This window comes from Pipistrellus hanaki (assembly GCF_964339955.1).
Source record: "Pipistrellus hanaki genome assembly, chromosome: 1".
Taxonomy (NCBI): domain Eukaryota; kingdom Metazoa; phylum Chordata; class Mammalia; order Chiroptera; family Vespertilionidae; genus Pipistrellus; species Pipistrellus hanaki.
In genome coordinates, this window is record NC_140503.1 from 86,196,172 (window position 1) to 86,220,200 (window position 24,029).

Consider the following 24,029-nt stretch of genomic DNA (forward strand, 5'->3'; position numbering starts at 1 on the left):
ATCTCCCTGGCTTTCTATAACTGTTATCTACCTATCTCCAAGTCAGGCCCAGCAAAGAAGACTTTGAAACGAGTATCACTAAATAACTGTTGGAAGAATGATGCAGAAGAGGAAGTGGGAGGGAACCAAAGCTAACTTCTACTTTGCCATTTTCATTGTACCTGTCGTTCTAGTTTAATTATCACCTTGGATACCACAGAGAACCACCTGAGACTTGGAGTGCTATCATCTTTGGCACATGTACCAATTTGCTAATGACTGAGCAGTGCAATATAGTAAAGTATCTGGAATTAATTTTATTTCACTACTATAAGTTGTAGAAATTCAAGTTTTTAATATCCAGCAATACTTAGAAAAGTTAAATTAATTTTTTGTCAATATTGTCAGTAACCTTGAAATAATAATGATATGACTAGATTCAAACTATAATCTACCATCTGATATATTGCTATTTCAAGACCCAGGGAAGTAACTGAACAGGGATTATAAGAGAGCGACTAGCTGAAATTGACCAAGCAGCACAACAACTATAGCAACCTCTCCTTTCCCCTCACATATTCTCCATTTGGGACTCTCTGCCCCTGAAATAGTGTTGATTGCTAATAACCTAAAATATCCTTCCATAGACACTCTTTCTAGAAAATATGGATATTTCATAAACATCTTCATGACTATATTCCTTATAAATTTGCAAGCTCTAATCTTCAGTTCTTAGCTCAAAAATTTCAAAATAATTTCCTACATGAAATAAATCACATAAGATGTAGAAGATTGTCTTATGGTGAAGGTAGAGAAAAACATACATTTATATCACATTGTTGACTGCTTACACACAGTTGTCCCTCCTTCACAATCTTTCTCTCTCTCTCTCTCTCTCTCTCTCTCTCTCTCTATATATATATATATATATATATATATATATATATATATATCCTCCTATCTAATAAAAGAGTAATATGCAAATTGACCATCACTCTAAGATACAAGATGGCTGCTCCCATGTGGTCAAAGATGGCTGCCCACATGGGGACACAAGATGGCCTGCAGGGGAGGGCAGTTGGAGAAATATGGAGAAAGCATCAGCTCCTTTCTCCAAATTGCTGAAAACCCCTTCTTAATGCTGGGACAAGAACCCTGGCATTAATGGACACCCACCCAGAGGCACCCAATAAGAATGTTTTATGTTTTACATTATATATTACTACTCCCTACTTTCACAATCAATATATACAACTTTAAATAAGAACAATTCTAAGGAAAGTACAGGGAGGATATTGACTAGTGGATTTTTAAGAACATTTCCACACCCTAATATTATGACTTTATTATTCTAAGTTACTTGAAATCATAAATTATAAAAAGAAAATCCATCTTACCTAATAATAGACAAACATGTAAATTGACCGTATCTCCGCTATGCCCACAGCCAATCATAGTGAGTATGCAAATTAGAAGGCCAAATATGGCAGCTGCTCAGCTACTCTAGGTGCAGAGTGGCCAGGCGGGGCAGGATGCCTGCTATGAGAGTGAGGGTTGGGGGTGAAGGGATCTACTGGAGCGGAGTGCTGCAGCAAAGACTAGACTGCAGACTCTGGAGTCTGCAGCAAAGATGAAGAAGGCAGACTCTGGCCAGAGCAAAGGTCTGGGTCCCGGGTGCCAGAGGAAAACTGGTGCTAAAAAGCTAGGTAAGGAAGGCCTATTGCACAAATCTCTTCATGCAATGGACCTCTAGTAATAAATAAGGTTTATAGTATCTGCCAGGCCCAAACATCTGTTCACTGATAAATATCCCATTTCCACATGTCTTTGTTTATTTCCTGCCTACTCTTTTTTCTCTTCCTCCCTCTTACTTAAGCACTAATGCACATCCATGTGCACACGTAGGCATGTACACACACACACACACACACACACACTACATTTCTACTACAGATCCTTCTCTCTGGTAAAAGCCTATTAGCCTGATGATAGACACCTAACCCAGTGCTTCTTACTCTTGGATAAAATGTCTCTTCTAATGTTAATCAGACAGAAAGAGAACTGTTTTAAATTTGAGTAGCAGAAATTTAGGTTAGACATAGAAAAGGAACTTCTTGTCTAATTACTATGACATGCTGAAATCAACTAATCTTCATAATCACAGTAAATAGTTCACCTCCAAGTTTTTTTTTTACCTATGATACATTTTTCTTCAGTTCTAATAATGAATGACACCCTAATTTTTCTTGTAAACTCCATTCTTGCTTAAGGAATTATAAGTGTGTTCCTGGTTATTGAAACCCAGAGTTTTAACTAAGACAACTAGAAAATTGAAGTCTAAGTGTTTACTTATTACTTCTAGAGTTGATATTCAGCCTTTTTAAATCTCTAGAGAGGCATGCCCAGGAAGGCCTCAGTAGAAGCATCTGTTTGCCATGGCAGGAACATTTGGCCTACAGACCTCAGGCCACATACAGCTCTTCAGTGCCAGAGTAAAGAAGAAACAGCCCTCTCAAACAATGCAGGGCTGGGGCTTAAGAAAACTAAAGATAATGCCACACCTTTTAGAAATAAAGAAAAAGAAAAAGAGTATTTTACTTAGGTACATTTCAGACCCTGCCTCATTTCAAGAAGGATTTGAAGGAGGAGTACAAAAGCACATAAGAGTATTATGATAGTTAATTTTATTTGTCAACATACCCAGACCATAGTGCCTAGTTATTGCCTTTTATTTTATTTTATTTTATTTGTTTTATTTTATTTTATCTTATCTTATTGTTGATAGTATTACAGTTGCCCCCCAAATTTTCCCCCTTTACCTGTCTCCTCTCAGCTTCTGCCACCCCAGGCTTTCACCACACTATTGTCTGTGTCCATTGGTTATACCTATATGTGTGTCAGTTCTTTGGATAATCTCTTCCCCTATTCCCTGACCCTCTAAGATTTGTCAGTCTGTTCCATACCTCCATTTATCTGATTCAGTTTGTTCATCAGGGGAGGAGAGGGGAAGAGAGGGGAGAAGAAGGAAGGGAAGTGGAAGGGATGAGAGGAAAAAGGAGGGAAGAAACAAGAAGAATAGATGTTTGAATTACATAGCCATCACATAAATGCTTTTCTGGATTGTTTTTCATCCAGTGTTCAATTTATTATGGATAGATACAGTACAAAGTTTTATATCAGCTCTAGACCTGCCCACTGGACAAGGACAATCTTTTACATTAGCATTAAAGAACTATAAAAACATTAACATTTTATTAAACATTTATTATCAAGAAAGGTTATGTAATTACTACAAACTAAAAGGACTTCTTAGCTATGTAGAAATTTATTATTCCAAGTAAACTTTTCCATTTTAACAAACTATTATTTTTTCAATTCTGAAATTATTTAATCTAATAATAGAGTAATATGCAAACTAACCATCACTCTGCTACACAAGCCACACCCACCCTCCATGCCCACAAGCCAATCAGAACGAGTATGCAAATTAACCCAACAAAAATGGTGGTTAATTTGCATGCACGGAGAGAGGGAGGAGTGAAAACTGAAGACAGCATAGAAGGAAGAGGGAGGGAAAGTGGAAAGCAAGGTGGCTGCGGCTGCTGGAGGGAAAGCACTGGCAGTGGCAGGCACAGCAGGTTGGGAGTGCAGAGCGAGGCGTGCAGCAGTGGTGGCAGCATGCACGATGTGGAGACAGCCGTGGTGGTGGCTGTGGATGTGGTGGGGCAGGCAGGATGGGCGGGGCACGCCCTGCCCATTCCTGCCCACCCTGCCCCACCCCACCCTACCTGCCACAGCAGGAGAGGTGGGGGGCAGGAGAGGTGGTGGTGGTAGAAGGGAAGCCTGCCAGAAGTCTTGCAGGAATATTCCTGCAACAGGTTCCTAGTGTCTGACATTTATAAGAATTATATTTAATATATATATGAGAATTTCCCACTCAACATTATAACCATCACTTTTTACTTATTGCCTTATTTACTTGAATTACTTATTCAACATAGCAATTGATTATTCAAAATAATGTTGCCCACTTTTAATTGAATCCTCACGCAAACCAGCATGCACTTCTCAGCTTGCATAGTAATTCATCAATACATGCATTATGCATTTCTTATGGATAGGACATGGATTGAAATGAGAGATTTGGTTGAAGGTATGTCTACTTTTATTCAGGGGAAAAAAAAGGAAGAGAAATAAAATATATATACAAAGATTTTTTTCTGCTAAGACTAACTACTTTTAATTATCATTTCAATTTATATTTTTTATCTTTATAGGGCATCTTTACTCTGAATTAAAAATATATATCTGTTTGTAGCCCATGGAGTGACATTTTAGTTTATAACCAAGGGATGGATGACTTGAGGCTCACAACAGCTATCAGTTGGTCAAAAGTCACAGATGAATCAGTGAAATAGAATCTTCTAGATCCAAAAAGCCAAACTCCTTCCTAGTTCAATGCACTTAACTCGTGATTTCACTCTTTCAAATTGCCTGCTAATTCCAAAGTACTTTGAGTTTATTTCTTTCATCTATATATAGATCTACATACTAAGCTATATATAGTAACTATGTAATTTATTTCCAACTCTAATCTTTATTGCTCTTCATCATTAAAGCTATCTCTTTTTATGTTAGCCCTTCAATGTTTCAACCCATCTCACTATCAAAAACACATGTTGTCGCCTAGCCAACATGGCTCAGTGGTTGAACATTGATCTATGAACCAGAAGGTCACAGTTTGATTCCAAATCCGGGCATATGTCCGAGTTGCAAGCCCCATCCCCAGTGTGGCGTGTGCAGAAAGCAGCTGATCAATGATTCTCTCTCATCATTGATATGTCTATCTCTCTCTCCCTTTTTCTTCTTCTCTGAAATCAATAAAAATATTTTTTAAAGATGTATGTTGTCAAATGTATTTATTCAGAAAATATTTATTGCATCCTTCTTAGTGTGGTCTAGGTGCAACTAATAGCCAGGACTTAAATGTTATATGGAAAATCACAAAAATCTTAGAAGAATCGATAGGCAGCAAAATATCAGACATATCTCATAGCAATAACTTTACTGGTACAACTCCCAGGGCAATGGAAACTAAAGAGAAAATAAACAAATGGGACTACATCAAAATAAAAGGCTTCTGCACAGCAAGAGAAACCATCAACAAAACAACAAGAAAGCCTACTGCATGGTGGAACCTATTTACCAATATTATATCCAATAAGGGCCTAATCTCCAAAATTTATAGAGAACTCATACATCTTAACAAAAGGAAGTAAACAATCCAGTCAAAAAATGGTCAAATGATATAAATAGACACTTTTTGAAAGTGGACATACAGGAGGCCTAGAGACATATGAAAACATGCTCAAAGTCACTAATCCTCTGAGAGATGCAAAACGACAATGAGATACCATCTCACACTTGTCACAATGGCTATCATGAACAAACAACAAGTGCTGGTAGTGATGTGGAGAAAAAGGAACCCTCCTGCACTGCTGGTGGAATGCAGACTGATTCAGCCACTATGGAGAACAGTATAGAGTTTCCTCAAAAATTAAAAATGTAACTCCCATTATTCAGAAAGGACATGTTCATCCCTATGTTCATAGCAGCACAACTTATATAGTTAAGATTTGGAAACAGTCTAAGTGTTCATCAGCGGATGAATGGATTAGAAAACTGTCGTACATCTGCACAATGTAATATGACACTGCTGTAAAAAAAATATTCTTACCATTCACAACAGCATGAATGGACATGGAGAACATTATGCTAAGTGAAAGAAGCTAGTGGGGGGAAGATAAATATCACATGATCTCACTCATTTGTGGAATATAATGAACAACATAAACTGATGCACAAAAATAGATCCAGAGACAAAGAAACATCAAATAGACCATCAAACTTCAGAGGGAAGAAGAGAAAGGTGTGTGGTGGGATGTGGAGGGAGGGGGTTGAGTTAAGAGATCATCCAAAGGACTTGTCTGCATGAATATAAGCATAATTAATGGACACAGACACTAAGGTGTGGGGGCATGTGCTGGGGGCTGGGGATGGCAGGGGAGAAGTCAATGGGGAAAAAGGAGACTTATGTAATACTGTATGTAAAACTTTAACCAATAAAGAATTTTAAACAAAGGTTATTAAAGTTCCAGAGAAAGAGTGATAATGGTTGCACAATAATAAGAATGTACTAAATTCCACTGAACTTTACAATTAAAAATTATTAAAATGCCAAATTTTATAATTAAGCATATTTTACCACAATAAAAATAAACTGTGGAAGTGCAAAATAAATAAATAAATAAGCAAACAAAATATTCTGTCCTCCTGGAGTGGATGTTCCAGTGGAAAAGATAGATATAACAGTTGCCAATTAGTGCTATGGGGTGTGGGAGACATTTTTAAAGAGGATATCAGGAAAACCTCTCTGAGGAGGTAATCATTTGAGCAGAAATGTTACCAGGCAGCAAGACAGAAGCCTCCTTGATACACATGCAGAACAAGAAAGATATAAAATATGACGAAAGCCATAGGAAACTGTCAGATCACAATGGCATAAAATTAGAAATCAACTACAATAAAAAACAATGAAAAAAATCAAACACTTTGAGGTTAAATACCATGCTATTAAACAATGATTAGATTACCAAAGAGATCAAAGAAGAAACAAAAAGCATCATGGCAACAAATGACAATGAAAATACAACAATCCAAAATCTATTGGACACAATGAAAGCAGTCTTAAGAGGGAAGTTCATAGCTCTACAGGCCTACCTCAAAAAAAAAGAAAGAAAGAAAGAAAGAAAGAAAGAAAGAAAGAAAGAAAGAAAGAAAGAAAGAAAGAAAGAGAGAAAAAAAGACAGAAAGAAAGGTAATAAATTATCTAACCCTACAACTCAAAGAGTTAAAAGGAGAGCAATAAGAAAAGCCCAGCATAAGCAGAAGGGAGGAAATAATAATAAGCAGAGCAGAAATAAATAGGGACAAAAAAAAAAGTGCAAAAGATCAACAAAACCAAGGGCTGGTTCTTTGAAAGGATAAACAAGATTTATGAACCTCTATCCAGGATCACCATGAAGTAAAGAGAGAGGACCCAAATAAACAAAATCAGAAATGAAAGAGGTGAAGTAACAACCAATCCCACAGAAATACAAAGGATTATGAAAAAATACTATGAACAACTTTATTCCAACTAAATGGACAACCTAGATGAAATGGACATATTTCTAGAAAATGACAAGCTCTCAAAACTCAATCAGGAAGAATTAAAAAAAAAAAAAAAAAAAAAAAACCTGAATAGGCCGATAGCTACTGAAGAAATTAAAGCAGTGATCAAAAATCTTCCAGCAAGCAAAAGCCCTATTCTGGACAGCATTACAGGGGAGTTCTACCAAGCATTCAAAGAAGAACTAAAACCAATCCTTCTCAGACTATTCCAAAAAATTCAAGAAGAAGGCACACTTCCAAGTTCTTTCTAGGAAGCCAGCATTATCCTAATTCCCAAACCAGATAAAGACACCACCAAAAAAAGAGAACTACAAGCCAATATCCTTGATGCTTCTATCTTTTGTTTTTGTTTGGTAGTATTTCACTCACCTTTTCTCTTTTTTAAGCTATATGTCCTGTTTGGGGGATTTTTGTTGTGTGTTGACATTAAGTTTATAAAAAAATGAAATTGCTTATATACTGTAGTTTTTTCCCCCCACTTGAGTGCATCAAAACAACAATGCGACACCATTTCACATCTGTCAGAATGGCTATTATCAACAAATCAACAAACCACAAGTGCTGGTGAGGATGTGAAGAAAAAGGAACCTCCTGCATTACCAGTGAGAATATAGACTGATGTAGCCACTGTGGAAGGCAGTATGGAGTTTCCTCAAAAAGTTAAAAATGGGACTCCCATTTGATCCAGTAATCCCACTTTTAAGACTATATCCCAAGAAACAAGAAACAACAATCAGAAAGGATATATGCACCCTATGTTCATAGCAGCACAATTTATAATAGCTAAGATTTGGAAACAATTTAAGTGCCCATCAGCAGATGAGAGCATTAAAAAACTGTGATACATCAAGACAATGGAATACTGTGCCTCTATAAAAAGGAGGAACTTTTACCATTTGTTAACAGCATGGATGAAACTGGAGAGCATTATGCTAAGCAAAATAAGACAGTCAGAGAAAGATAAATATCACATGATCTCACTCATATGTGGGATATCATGATCAACATAATTTGATGAACAAAAATAGTGCCAGAGACAAATGGCAGGGGGGTAGGGGTTAGAGATCAACCAAAGGACTTATGTGCATGCATATTAGCATAACCCAGGCATTGGACACAGACATTGGGGGGTGGGGGCTTGCTGTGGTGGAAATGGCTGGGGCAGGGGTCAATCAGGGAAAAAGAAAACATATGTAAAACTTTAGACAATAAAAAGAATAATTGAGGAAAAAATAAAAGGATATATATATATATATATATATATATATATATATGCACATATATACATATCATCAAATTGGATCCAGCAATATATTAAAAATATCATACACCATGACTAAGAAGGATTTATTCCAGGGATGGAAGGCTGGTACAATATTCTCAAATCAACAAATGTGATACATCACATAAAAATCTGAGACAAAAATCACATAATCATATCAATTGATGCAGAAAAAGCATTTAACAAAATCCAACACCTTTTCTTGATAAAACCTCTCAGCAAAGTGGAAATAGAGGGATCATACCTCAATGTAATAAAGGCCATAATGACAAACCTACAGCCAACATTATATTGACTGGGTAAAAACTAAAAGCATTTCCCCTAAGAACAGGAACAAGACAGGGATGTCTGCTTTCACCACTCTTATTCAACATAGTACTGGAAGTGCTATCCATAGCGATCAGACCAGAAGAATAAATAAAAGACATCCAAATTGGAAAGGAGGTTATAAAACTGTCATTATTCACAGATGACATGATATTGTTCATAGAAACTCTTAAAGACTCCACCAAAAACTACTAGATTTAATAAATGCATTTGACAACATAGAATTAACACCCAGAAATTTATGGCATTTTTATACACCAATAATGGTATCTCAGAAAGAGAAACTAAAATAAATAAATAAATAAATAAATAATAAATAAATAAATATAAAAATTCCATTTACATTGCAACAAAAAAAATTAAAATTAAGATACTTAGAAATAAACTTAACCAAGGGGTAAAAGATCTGTACTCAGAAAACTACAAAATGTTGGGGGGGAGGGGGAAGCAATAGAAGGAGATATAAACAAGTGGAAGAATATAACATATTCATGGATTGGTAGAATCAAAATCATCAAAATGTCCATACTACCCAAAACAACTTATAGATTCAATACAATCTCTATTAAAATGGGAATGGCACATTTCACAGGTCTATAATAAATACTCCAAAAATTTATATGAAGCCAAAAAAGATCCCGAACAGCCACAGCAATCTTGAGAAAGAAGAAAAAAGATGGAGGGATCATAATGCCAGACATCAGGCTATGCTACAAAAGCACTGAATCAAAACAGCCTGGTACTGGCACAAGAACAGGCATATAGATCAACGGAACATAACAGAGAATCCAGAAATTATCCCAAGACATTATGCTCAATTAATATTTGACAAAGGAAGCAAGAGCATACAATGAAGTAAAGACTGTCTCTTCAATAAATGATGTTGGGTTAGATAACTGGACAGGTACATGCCAAGAAAATGAAACTAAGCCACCAATTTACAGCATATACAAGAATAAACTCAAAATTGATAAAAGACTTAAATATAATTCATTAAAACATAAAAATCCTAGAGGAAAACTTAAGCAGCAAAATATCAGTCATCCTGCATAGCAGAATTTTCACTGATATGTTGCCTAGCACCAAGAAAACAAGAAAAACAAAGGAAAAAAAATTAGTAAGTGGGACTACATCCAAATAAAAAGCTTCTGAACAATAAAAGAAATCAGAATCAAAACAAAAAGGGAACCAACTGTATGGGAAGACATATTTGCCAATGATACATCTGATAAAAGGTTAATTTCCAAAATATATTAAGTACTCATACAACTCAAAAAATGGAAGACAAATTATCCAATTAAAAAATAAGCAGAAGACCTAAGTGGACACTTGTCCAAAGGTGACATACATATGGCCAAGAGACATATGAATAATTCTCAACATCGCTAATCCTCAGAGAGATACAAATTAAAATGACAATTAGGTACTATGTCACACCTGCCAAAATGGCTACCATCAATAAATCAAAATCCAACAAGTGCTGATGAGGATGTAGAGAAAAGGGGACCCTAGTACACTGCTGGTAGGAATGCAAACTGGTACAACCCCTATGGAAAATAGTATGGAGATTCCACATAAAATTAAAAATGGAACTGCCATTTAATCCATTGATCCCACTTCTAGGAATATATTCTAAGAATCCTGAAATACTAATCAGAAAGAATATATGCACTCCTGTGTTCATAGGAGTACAATTTTCAATAGCTAAGATTTGGGAACAGCCTAAATTCCCATCAACAGATGAGTGGATAAAAAAGTGGTGGTACATTTATACAATGGAATACTATGCACCCATAAAAAAGTATATCTTACCCTTTGAGACAGCATGGAGGAACCTGAAAAGTATTATGCTAAGCAAAATAAGCCAGTCAGAGAAGGAGAAATATCATATTATCTCACTGACATGTGGAATGTAATGAACAAAATAAACTGACAAACAAAACAGATCCAGAGACACATGCAACAGACTGATGATTCTCAGAGGGAAGGGGAGGGTAAAGGAGGGCAGGAAAGGATTTACCAAAGAACTTACATGCATATATACAAAGCCCATGGACACAGACAATATTGAGTTAAAGGCCTGGGGAGGGAGTGGAATGGAAAGGAGGAGGTCAATGGGGGAAAAGGAGGGGACATCTGCAATATTTTCAATAATAAAGATAAATTTAAAAAATAAAACTGACACTGGCAAATTTTATATTCCATTAAAAAAATCATTTGGGAGAGTATTGAGGTGATACCCAATACTCAAGGAGATTCCTGGGATTCATTCCCATTTCAAAATAGAATCTTAGAGGTAGGACTCAAGAATCTGTATTTAAAATAAAATAAGAAATATTTTTTTAACAAACCTTCCCAGTTGATTTTTAAAATTAGCTGGGCTTGGGAGCCACTGTTTTAAACCATGGGCACTTTAGAAAGTCAGTAACCATAAATCTGTCAGGGCTAAGCAGTCAGGGAAAGCTTTGTGGCAGAAGTGGGATTTGACTGAGCTGTGCAGACTGTCAACTGCAGCATACTGCAGACTGACAGGCGGGGAAAGGGCACAGGTTCTTCAGGAATGAGCAACATGGCAAAGGGTTGCATTTGTGGTCCCATGAAATGATGAGGCTCACCAGAAAGCATAGAGAGTGCAGTGAGAAATGATAGGAAATAGGTTACACAAGGCACTAAATAGTAATTTTCAATAAGTAGTAGCTCAAGCTTCAAGATAGATGAGTGTGACGTGCAGAACAGGAAAAGAGAGCTTTGGCTCTCCCTCAGTTTTAGGTCAGCTCTGATCTAACCAGTGCTAGCCCCAGAAAGGTGATTCTGGGCTAGGATTCTGAGAAAAAGGGGATTTTGTCTCCATTTGTGACTTACAGTAAAATGAAAAGACAGGACTAAATGACATATAAGATTTCTTACAAATCTAATCTTTATGATTCAATTTTTAAGTCCCACTATTTCATCATTTCCAATGAGTTCATTTAAGCATTCTTTGCTGTTATTTGAATTTTGCTTTCATCGATTTTGGAGAGAAGAAATTGTCAAGTAATGGGGGCAATGGAGGGTGATTTTTTTCATTAATCTCGCAATAGGAAGTTCCACATTTACATTCTAGTAATAATAAACCTGGCACAATACATACTTTCCTCCAAGGTTTGCTCTGGAGACTTTGTGACCTTAATAGAGTTTTCTGACTGAGATAAGGCCTTAAAAGACACACAAAAGATAGATTCATATGCCACACTAGCCTAGAAGAATAAAACTCTGCATCAAATAACATGTTAGATAAATCTGACATGGCAAGTATTTCTGGAATAGCAGTCACTTTTCCCAAGAAACTTAGTGATATACTCATGGGATAAAGACTACACCTTCTATTTCCAAGTACACTTGACACAACCCAAAAATCAATTTTCTCCTCTGTTTAAAGTAGTTCCAATCTGTCAAAATTCATCCCTCATTGCCTCATCAATAGCCATTTCCCTTTTTCCATCATATTATGTAATGACTACCAATTACAAATCACAGAAATGAAGGTTCAATGGAAAATAAAGTACTGTTGCTAAGATATATCGAGAATTCAGTATTAAATAGCCTTGCTGAAAGCTCCCAAGTTTATTCTCATGATTCTTGGGAACAATTATTTCATTATTTTCCATGAAGTATAAAATAATGTCTGAAATTTTTTTAAGGACAAAAGAATTATGATTAAGGTCTACAAACAAAGGAAAAAGCAATATGAAGTTAAAGCCTCTTTTCCTTAAATCTGCTTCATGCTATGACTCTGTACTATGTTAGAGATATCTGATGGCTTATCTGAGTAAAAAAAAAAAAAAAAAAAAAAAAAAAAAAAAAAAAGATTTACAAGATAAAAGCTGTGGAAAAAGTAGAATAATTTATTCTGGGAAACCTGATTCTGTTCCTCTTATGATTTGTGTCCTGATAACTGATCTCTTTAAAAGTGGTGCCAGCAAGAACAGACATATAGATCAATGGAATCAAAACGAGAACCCAGATATCAACCCAAATCACTATGCACAATTAATATTTGACAAAGGAGGCACGAATATACAATGGAGTCAAGACAGTCTCTTCAATAAATGGTGTTGGGAAAATTGGACAGACACATGCAAAAGAATGAAACTAGATCACCAACTTACACCATACACAAAAATAAACTCAAAATGGATACAGGACTTAAACATCAGACAGGAAACCATAAAAATACTAGAAGCATCCACAGGCAGCAAAATCTCAGACATATGCCAAAAGAACTTCTTCACTGATACTGCCCCTAGGGCAATGGAAGCTAAAGAGAAAATAAACAAATGGGATTACATCAAAATAAAAAGCTTTTTTACAGCAAAATAATCTATCAACAAAACAACAAGAAAGCCTACTGTGTGGGAGAACATATTTGCAAATGTTACCACTGATAAAGGTTTAATCTCCAACATCTACAAACAGCTTATACAACTAAATAAAAGGAAGATGAATGATCCAATTAAAAAATGGGCAATGGACCTAAATAGAATATTTTCAAAAGAAGACAGAAGGAAGGCCAAAGGGCACATGAAAACATGCTCAAAGTCACTAATTATCCGAGAGATGCAAATCAAAACAACAATGCGGTACCATCTCAGACCTGTCAGAATGGCCAACATCAACAAATCAACAAAAGACAAGTGTTGGCAAGGTTGCGGAGAAAAAGGAACCCTCGTGCACTGCTGGTGGGAATGCAGACTGGTGCAACCACTGTGGAGAACAGTGTGGAGTTTCCTCAAAAAACTGAAAATGGAACTCCCATTTGACCCAGTAATCCCACTCCTAGGAATATATCCCAAGAAACTAGAAACACCAATCAGAAAGGATATATGCACCCCTATGTTCATAGCAGCACAATCTACAATAGCCAGAATTTGGAAACAGACTAGGTGCCCGTCAGCAGATGATTGGATCAAAAAACCATGGTACATCTACACAATGGAATACTATGCTGCCATAAAAAAGAAGGAATTCTCATCATTTACAGCAACCTGGATGGAATTGGAGAACATCATGCTGAGTGAAATAAGCCAGTCAATGAAAGAGAAACACCACATGACCTCCCTCATTTATGGATAATAAAGAACATTATAAACTGATGAACCAAAAGATAGATATAGAGACAGTAAAGCAACAAGTAGACTGTCAAATTACAGCAGGTAGGGTAGGGAGATCTGGGGGAGATAATAGATCAACCGAAGGACTTGTATACACGCATATAAGTACAACCAAATGGACACAAAACTCTGGGGAGGGAGGGTATGTATGGGGGGGGCAATGTTAAAATATGTACACAGATAATAATTTAATAATAAAAAAAGAAATTTAAAAAATAAATAAAGTACTAGGAGTGAGAAGAGAGGCCCTATAGGCTCGTGAATGTCTTACTAAGGAGTCTACAGGACACAGAAGTTGAATAAACTAGAGGCAATTTGTGGTGAAAAAAATTAATTAATTAATTAATTAATTAAATAAAATCAAAATAAAAGTGGTGCAAGGATGTAGGGAAACTGACTTATAAAAAAAAATTCCCCCTCTAAAGAGCATCTGTACCACTTCATTGTTTACTGACCCATGTTTATTAGGTTTAAGAATTGGATGTATTTTATTTATTTGTAAGTTATGATATTAATATTACATGCAATCCTATTATTATAAATTTACATACATATATAACAAAGTTTCAAAATCTAACAAGCTTGTGGATAAAGAAAATGTCACAAAACAATAAAAGCTAGTATATACTTGTTACAATGGACATAAAACTGACCACATACTTGATGAATAATGGTCTTTCTTAACTATAAATTACCAGAGTAGTTTTGTGGAAAATCAGATTTTAAACTAGACTTTCAGAAATCAGCAAAGTTAAAGTACTGAATATTTTGAGGTTGCCCTCTGATTGTCCTATCAGTTCTACCACCTATGTGAACTTTACGCTGGTACCCTCCTCCACCTGCTCTGCCACTGCCTGCAATAACTTTGTTTTTGTTTCTTCTTTGACCCAATCCAATCCATTGCTTCTGTTGGTCTTCTTTCTGGGCCTGGAATATACCAAGTGCTTTCCACCTCATTGTTCTTATCTGTAGTTTTTACTGCTGTAGAATATCTGGCACATAGTAGCTGTCCAATAATATAGATTGAATCAATAAATAATTGTTTCTTCCGGTCTATAACTCCTTAAGGAAAGAGACTGTGTTGTTTAATTCCCCTATTCAGTTCCCAGAAGCCAGTATAGCACCTATCACATAGTGAGTGTTTCATAAATACTTCTTGAAGAAAGGAGGGGAAAAGGAAGGCAAGGGAAAGAGAGGTAGGAAGAAAAGATTAAACAAATGCTTATGTACTACATGAGTTTTGCTTTAAGGACATGTTACCATCCTTGTCATTATTATGATAATTTTAGTTCCTTTGGGAAGTATATAATAACACCATGACACATCAAGAAATAAAGATAGAAAAGTCTATGTTAGTATTTGTGCTGTTGAATTATTTTACAGCTACTTGACTAAATGTGCTGATTTGAAAAATAATGAATAGTTATAAAAATTCCATAATTGCACATAAATTATCCCCAAAGCATTATCATGAATACCTACTACCTGTATTTCCAAATGCTAATAACAAAATATATAGGTTTTTCGTCATTTTAACAAGGCTTTTACTTGAATATTAAAAAGACTAGGTGCATTATAGAAATTATTTTATTAATATCCACAGTCAGTAGTTTGATTCCTATACAATAATTGCATATGCTCAGAGAAACATCATGCTCCTACTGCTAGAGGCAATATTACCTCAGTGACACTATCAAAATGAATTATGCTTTTTCTTTATTGCAGCAAGACATATTCCATTATCTGTTGAATAAAACAAACATGTAACATTGAGACTGTTTCAGATTCAGTACCCGAGAGTATACCATGGAGTAATAATGTATTATGAAAGGAAAACTGTTTTACACTCTTCCTTATAAATTATTCTCCTTTTCCCATTATCAATGTAAGAGATTTTTTTAAAGATAACATTTTTAAGCATAGAAATGTGCATGGCACTTGACCAAAGTTAATAACATAATTATACTTTTTTAGCTCACTAGGAATTCATAATTTAGTATAAAAAATTTTAAACATAGAAAACAGAATGAGAGGACTTTTTCTTTTTCTATAATACCAAGAGAGCCTGCACAGATCTCTTTTGGATAAGAAATTTAATAGCATTTTATATGTCTGGTGGAGTGTATATAAGTTCTACAAAGTACAAGTTTGGCAACATTCACCATAATATAAGTTTCAGTCTCATAAAAAACTCCATTAACTATTTTTCTCAAATCAGAAAAACAAAAATTGTTTTCAATTTTTAATAAATAAATGCAACCTGAATAAAGAAAATTGGAAGTATAATCTCCAAAAATAAATAATCTGTGATTTTTTAAGAGTTCTGGCCACATACTTACCTGGCAGGGGAGACACCATGATCACGAAGGTGGATTTCCCAGGGCGAGGCTTATCCATTGCACTCCGGATGTGCTGACCCCTGCGATTTCCCCAAATGTGGGAAACTCGACTGCATAATTTGTGGTAGTGGGGGACTGTGTCCGCAATCTCCCCTGAAGAAAAAGACAAAAAGGAGTACTGGCCCAGTTTTATGAAGCAGAATTCTCTAAGAACAGTACACGACATCTCAGGAGTTAATTCTCTAGGATTATAGTTGAAACCAATAATTCTCTAAGCTGTCAATTTTTATGATTGATCTGCTGATGTGTTAATAATACAGTCCTTTTATTATGGCAAACTACCCATTTTCATTCTTTGCTTTTCTTGGTGACTATTAAAAACAACAGTGTACAGACTTTTCTAAAATTCAATAAGTTTACAAATGAGGATCTTGTTACCAATTTTAATAATTTCCTTCTAACTAGAGAAAAGAGTGGAAAACACAGAAGAGCTTTAAAATAACACCATTATTCTATCTTCAGGAGTTAGTCACTGGTAACATTTTCACTCATCTTTTTCTACTTAATGTATGTTAAGTAGCCTTTCATTCAGTTAATCAACAAGTATTTATTGATTGCCTGCTATGTGCTAGTCATTGTTCTAGGCAATGGCAATACCATTATAAACAAAATAATTAAGGTGCTTGTTCCCAAGGACAGATAATAAAAAAATAAGCATATATTATAGAATTGTACACCAGACATCTATAAAATTTTATTAACCATTGTCACACACAAAAAAAAAAAAAAATTAAAAAATAAATAAGTGGGATAGTAATATGGTTGTGATATGTATATGTCATTTCTATTATATTTACTATATATTTTGTAGATTCATAATACATAATTGATTTATTATTTTTAAAAAATCCTACACTATCTAATACAAGAATAATATGCAAATTGACCGTACCTCCACTACACCACCAGCCAATCAGAAGTAAGTATGCAAATTAACAAAACCAAGATGGCTGTGGCCACAAAGTAAGCAGGAGGCTTGAGTTTCTCCAGCAATGGAGGAAGCCAAGCTTCCTGGCCTCCACTCAAGGCTACAAAGTTTTGATTATAGAAGATAAATAAATCCCAGATACCACTGCCTCCACTTGGGTTGCCTGGGGGCATGGCCAGCCTGCAAATCACCACAGGCCCCTCGCCTAGGCCACCCCATGGCTCAAGGGAACCCACACCCAGATCTGGGACACCCTGAAGGACAAACCAGCCAGCCCCCACTTGTGCACCAGGCCTCTATTCTATCTAATAAAAAAGTAATATGCAAATTGACTGTCACTCCAACACACAAGATGGCTGCCCCCATGTGCTCAAAGATAGCTGCCCCAAGTAGACACAAGATGGCCTCCACAAGATGGCCAGCAGGAGAGAGCAGTTGGGAGGGACCAGGACTGCAAGGGAGGGCAGTTATGGTGATTAAGCCAGGAAGGGAGAGAAGTTGGGGGAGTACAGACCTGCAAGGGAGGGCAGTTGGGGGCGATCAAGCCTGCAGGGGAGGGCCATTAAGGGTGACCAGGCCTGCAGGGGAGAGCAGTTGGGAGGGGACCAGGCCTGCAGGGTAGGGAAGTTAGGAGTGACCAGGCTGGCAGAGGAGCAGTTAAGCATCAATCAGGCTGGCAGAGTAGTGGTTAGAGGGTGATCAGGCTGGTAGGCAGAAGCAGTTAGGGGCAATCAGGAAAAAAAGCAGGTGAGCAGTTGGGAACCAGCAGTCCTAGATTGTGAGAGGGATGTCCGACTGCCCCTTTAGGCCCGATACTATAAGGATTGGGCCTAAATGGGCAGTCAGACATTCTTCTAGGGGTTCCAGATTGGAGAGGGTGCAGGCTGGGCTGAAGGAATCCCCCTCCCCCCATGCATGAATTTCATGCACCAGGCCTCTAGTAAGTATATAATACAGAAATGTAAGTACTCTGCAGAAAAAGAATATCAACTAAATAGTGTCCTGATACTAAAAACAAAATAAAATGTCACAAGTCTAGTACTAGACATGTTCTTTTTTACAAGGGGCATTAGGTCATCTAGGTAGTGATGAAACTATATTGTTTCTAATGTTCTGTTGTCAGTTTCTCTAGTTGGCCTTTAATGGGTATTTTCCCATTACAAAATTCATATTTCTATATTGTGATCTTAAGAACTGACCTAGAAATCCACTTATTGCTGGATAGTTGTTTCCTTTTTTTATAAATAACTATTAGCAGAAATTATTTCACATACCTATTAATAGAAATGTTTGATTATTGTGTTACAGTAATTCATAAATATGGCAATATTTGATCAAAGAATATGCACATTTTAATGCTTTTTATTTATATTGTCAAATTTTTCTCCAGACAGATTATGCCAATTTCACACACACTAAATTGCCACTTCATATTTTATTTTATTCTTTTAAAATATAGCATTTCTTTGCTCTGTTTGATAGATACAAAATTATAGCTAACATTTATTGAGAAAATATTACTTAACAAACACCATACTATACACTTGCATGTATAATTGCACTTAAAAGTTAAGAAATCTGAGGTTTTAAAAAGCTAAATAAATTTCCAAAGATCCCTAAGCTATTAAGTCATCTTGTATCATAATCTCTTTGTATTAAATTGCAACACTATATGCAGCTTAGTTAATTGGCAATTGATTGGTAATATATTAATATACTTTATTGTATGTATATTATACTTTAAGAAAGTTAATTTTTAATTTTTATTAATTTCTTAAAGAAAGAAAAGAGAGAGAGAAACATCAATTTGTTGTTTCACTTATTCATGCATTCATTGGTTGATTCTTCAATGTGCTCCAACCAAGAATCAAACCTGCAACTTTGGTAATTGGGGCAATGCCCTAACCAACTAAGCTGCCCAGTCAGGGGTAATATTAATATATTTTATATATTCACTAGGATTTTTGTAATTCGGTGCTATCAATATATTCATGCATTTATTTATTTTATATCAGGATACACTCTATGGAAATTATGTTGAGTGAAAACAGATGTGGGCTCTAACATCATGGAAGACACATCCCAAAGGAGAAATAACAGTAAACTCAGGTTAGGAAAGAACTGCTGGCAGGGTCAAGCAACAATTTGTTTTCTAAATTCAGTCCCAGTATTAGCAACTGTAGGTCAGGACTATTGCTTGAAATGGTCCTCAACTGGGCTCTGTAATAAAAGAGAGCCCTAACCCTGTGGTTCAACTAGAAACCTCACTCTTAGATTCTACAAGTCAAGTCTGAGTTATGCAGTAGTCACAGGACAAGCACATTGTTTTGAGGCAGAGATTAGGGTATAATGACTTGGCATTTCTGGATTGGAAGGCATGATGGTTAATTTTATGTGTCAACTTGACTGGGCTACAGGATGCCCAGATAGGTGGTAAAATATTTTTGGTTATTTCTGTGAAAGTGTTTCAAGAAGAGATTAACATTTGAATTGTTGAACTCAGTAAAGCAGATGGCCCTCTTCAGTGTCAGTGGGCATCAACCAAACTGTTGGGTTCCTGGATAGAGCCAAAGGGTAGAAAAGGTGAATTCACTCTCTCTGATGGTTTTGAGATTCCACATTCTCCTCAGACATTGGCCCTCCTAGTTCCTGGGTATCTGAACTCATACTGGGACTTACAGTATCAACCCCCAATGCTCAGACCTCCCAACTCAGATTGAATTATACCTCCAGCTTTCCTAGTTCTCCAGATTGCAGATACAGATCATGGAACTTCTCAGCTTCCATAACCAAATGAGCAAATTCCTATATTAAATCTCCTCATATCTATGTCTATATCAACTGCTTCTCTGCCAAGCAGGCCCCACTTGTGCAAGGCCATATGAACCAATAGACCCAGACTGCACCTTCATGTGGGATAAGGAAAGCACACTGCAGGTCATCCTCTCTATAAAGATAACATTTGCCCTAACTAGTTAAGAGCCTCTGAAATTCATCTTGGAAAGGCAACGTTTTACATAGCCTCTAAACAAAACTGAGCAAAGAAACCTTTGATCAATTACATCATCAGAGATTGAAAAATATGCAATTAGAAATGATTTCCTAAAAAAAAAAAAAATTCTACAGAAACAGAACATAGAAGGTGTCAGCTGAACAGATAGCAGAACAGATGCATTAACACCAGGACAGACCCGATAGTATCAACTTCAACACATTGAGGAGTTGTTATTAGCTGCTCAGCACAAAGAAATGAGTTTGCCAGATCATTGTATAGGCTATATAGTGTTGTATTTATCATTATTTAGCCAGTGTGGAGTTGAGTTTATATAGTTTCATTAGAAACACTGGTTCAATCATTCTCATCAAACCCTTTTGGCAACTTCCTAAAATTTAACCTAAGAATTCCCCCCAAGGTATTATTTTTTATGGGTTCCTGAATAATGAAGTCAAAATTCTGGCACCTACACTGAACATAACCAGATGCCCAGCCTCTCTCTCAGAATGCTGTCTGCAGGCTTACTTCTCCTGGGCATGCTGCACTGCTCTTTCATATTCATCATTTCATTTCTTCCTTACAACAGTCTTGTGAATTATGCTAGAACAGATATTATTAAGCCCTCATGAAGAATGAGGAAACTGAAACTCAAAATAGATGACTTGTCCAAAGTCATGAAGTTGGTAAGTAAGGCCTAGAATTCTGGCTTCTAATCAACCACATACCTAGTGCTTTTTCATTTCATCAGACTTCTTATATTTCATCATGATTTTGACATTTGTTTTTATAAAAAAGCATTATTTTGGGACTCTAAAGTTCAATAAGCTTATCATCAAACTTGCTTTTTAAAATAGAGGTACCACAGTTGGTCACAGAAGCTGTAATAATTCTCTCTATGGCTTTGAAAGCCTTGTTTACTGCTCATTGATCGCCATGACAATGCTACCATAAATAACCCCAGATAGATTGCTATGTGTAATCACGGGAGACATCCATATGCATGAGTCACCTGTCAGCTCTCCAAGCCCATCATTTCCAATACCTGTCAACATGTCATCAAGGACTCTCTGAGTTTGTGAACACTCTTAAGAAGGTAATATCATGCAGTGCTACACAAATTTGTGGTTGAAGACAACAAAATTTTTAAATGCCCACTATTTGGGGGGAAGAGTGGGTAGGGATTTGCTAGGTCACTCTGAACTGTTCTTTGTCCCACCTCACAGCATAAGGATCCAGTCTCAATTTGGATAGAAATTCAAATCTATTTTTCACTTGTAATTCACAATATACCCAAAGACTCATAAGAGGCAAATATAGAATACTCTCAGAATCTTCCAGAACAGTGGTTCTCAACCTTCTAATGCCATGACCCTTTAATACAGTTCCTCCTGTTGTAATGACTTCCAACCATAAAATTATTTTCGTTGATACATCATAACTATAATGTTGCTACTGTTATGAATTGTAATGTAAATATCTGATATGTAGGATGTCTTAGGCGACCCCTGTGAAAGGGTTGTTTGATCCTCCAAAGGGGTCATGACCCACAGGCTGAGAACCACTGTTCTAGAACAAACTACCATATGGCAACTAACAGTGATAAATGTCTATCAGTCACAGCAATGTTTCAAGAAAGGCTTCAGTCATTTGTGCAGGAATAGTTGTGATGGGACAGTATGCCCAGGAAGAAGTTTAGACTGAGAGCCCATAATAAGGCAGATAAGAATCAAAAGTCAGGACAGAAAGGCCAGTCTCCAGACCAGCAGGGCAAGCAACATGCAATTATTGAACCCAAGAACATGACAAAGGATGGAATTCCAACAGTCAAGAGCCAAGAATTAAACAACTCACATGGAGAGGAAGGCAGGAAAGCAGTAATCCAGGTAGATAATCCACAGGTAGGGAAGCAAGTAGTAGAGTCCAAGTAAGTAAAAGACCCAAAGCCTGAGCAGAAAAGTGAGTCAGTTCAAGGCATCAGTGGTCAAGGCATTACATAACAAATCTGACTGTGATACAGGATTTGTCTCATCAAGGGCATCTTGGACACTGGCTGCCAAGCCTCAGCACACAGCTGCAAAGAGCCAAGTAGCTTTATCTATCCAGGACATGCTCTGGTGATTCTGAAAAGTAACAGTTCAAATAAAGGTGTGTTTACATTTTTAACCTAGTGACTACATGTGAATAAATAGATGTGTCATTTAAATAAGATTAATAATGCACAAAACTGTACCCCTGTATTTATTTCACTAATGTCTATAGCAATAGACATTATAGTCATTTATTTCACTAATGACTAATATGGCTAACAACAATAATGTTAGTAATAATAAAAAAAACTTTTTCTGGACAAGAACCTAACCATAATAATAGTAATAGCTAATTTTACTGAGCAGATAGTAATCACTAAGCTGTTTCTAGGTGCTTTAGATATGATATATTTTATTCCTTCCAACAATTCTTAGTTAGATACTAACTATTATCTCCATTTTACAGGGGACGCACAGAGGCATTAAGTCATTTTCTCAGATTCACACAGCTAGTGATTCTAAATTTAAACCCATGTTTTTCAACTTACATTGGGAGAAAGGACTACCATAACACTAGACTTTAAGATCAATGAAAAGATAACAAAATAAAAGTTCACTTCAAAACTCCCTTCTTCTCAATTCTAGTTCCATCTAGCAAACAGCCTATAATTCCCAACTTTCTTCTATCATCATATTCTTGTGACATCTGAAAATACTAAGGATAAGAAGGAACAAGGAATTAACATTTACTGAAGAATATGGAATTGCATATTGCCAGCTTCTATAATCAACACTGTACATATGTGCCAGAGTCAGAACAGATCAGTGTGTCCCCAAGAGGGCAAACCCCAAATCATCCTCAAAGTCACAGCCAGGCATGCAAGTTTCAGAGACGGGGATAGATCTGAAATGAAGAGGAGAAACAGAAAGGGAAGTTGTGCAGGTCTCCATGAACACCACAGGAAAGGAGCTGTGTGGAGGGTACATAGAAGATTTATGTGTTCATGACAGACCTTGGTCTGTGCAAGTACTCGGAGGACCTAAGACAGGAGAGACAGTTTTTTAATTTCTCAAGGCTTAGCTTTCCCCATTTCCTATGTAATGAGTTTAAAATTCACTCAGAACTATCTTTTCAACCAATGAAAAATATATAGGGAGCAGTTACTCCTTGTCTGTAATCAGATACTGAGAAAGTGAAACAAATAGAAAATATATTGAAGAGAAAATGAGGAAACGAATTTCATGATGAGGATAGTTAAGGGGTTATTTCCATTCAATCTGCTTACTCAACCTTGGGGTTGTTTCCATTCAATCTGTTTACTCTAACCTTTCTCATCAGGGCATCTCACACGTTGTTAAGAAGGGACAAAAAAGCAACCCATTAAGCATCTGTTACCACTTGCCCTTTAATACTTAACTTGAAAAAAACTTTCCATTTTCCTCCAGATGAGAGCTGATTGTACATGACTTTGGCTTGGCCCAGACTAGCATTAATTAGCCTGCAGGTCCAACAAGATGGAAAAGGAACATTTTCACCAGGCAGTGAAGCTGCCTGTGTGAGCATTTCATTCACTGACAGTAACAAGATTAATGAACACAGCCACCTTGGCGGTGCTTTGAATGTTACCCTCAAGCTGATTTTCAAACACTGCTAACCAAGAAGCCAAAAATCACACAAAACACACACACACACACACACACACACACAC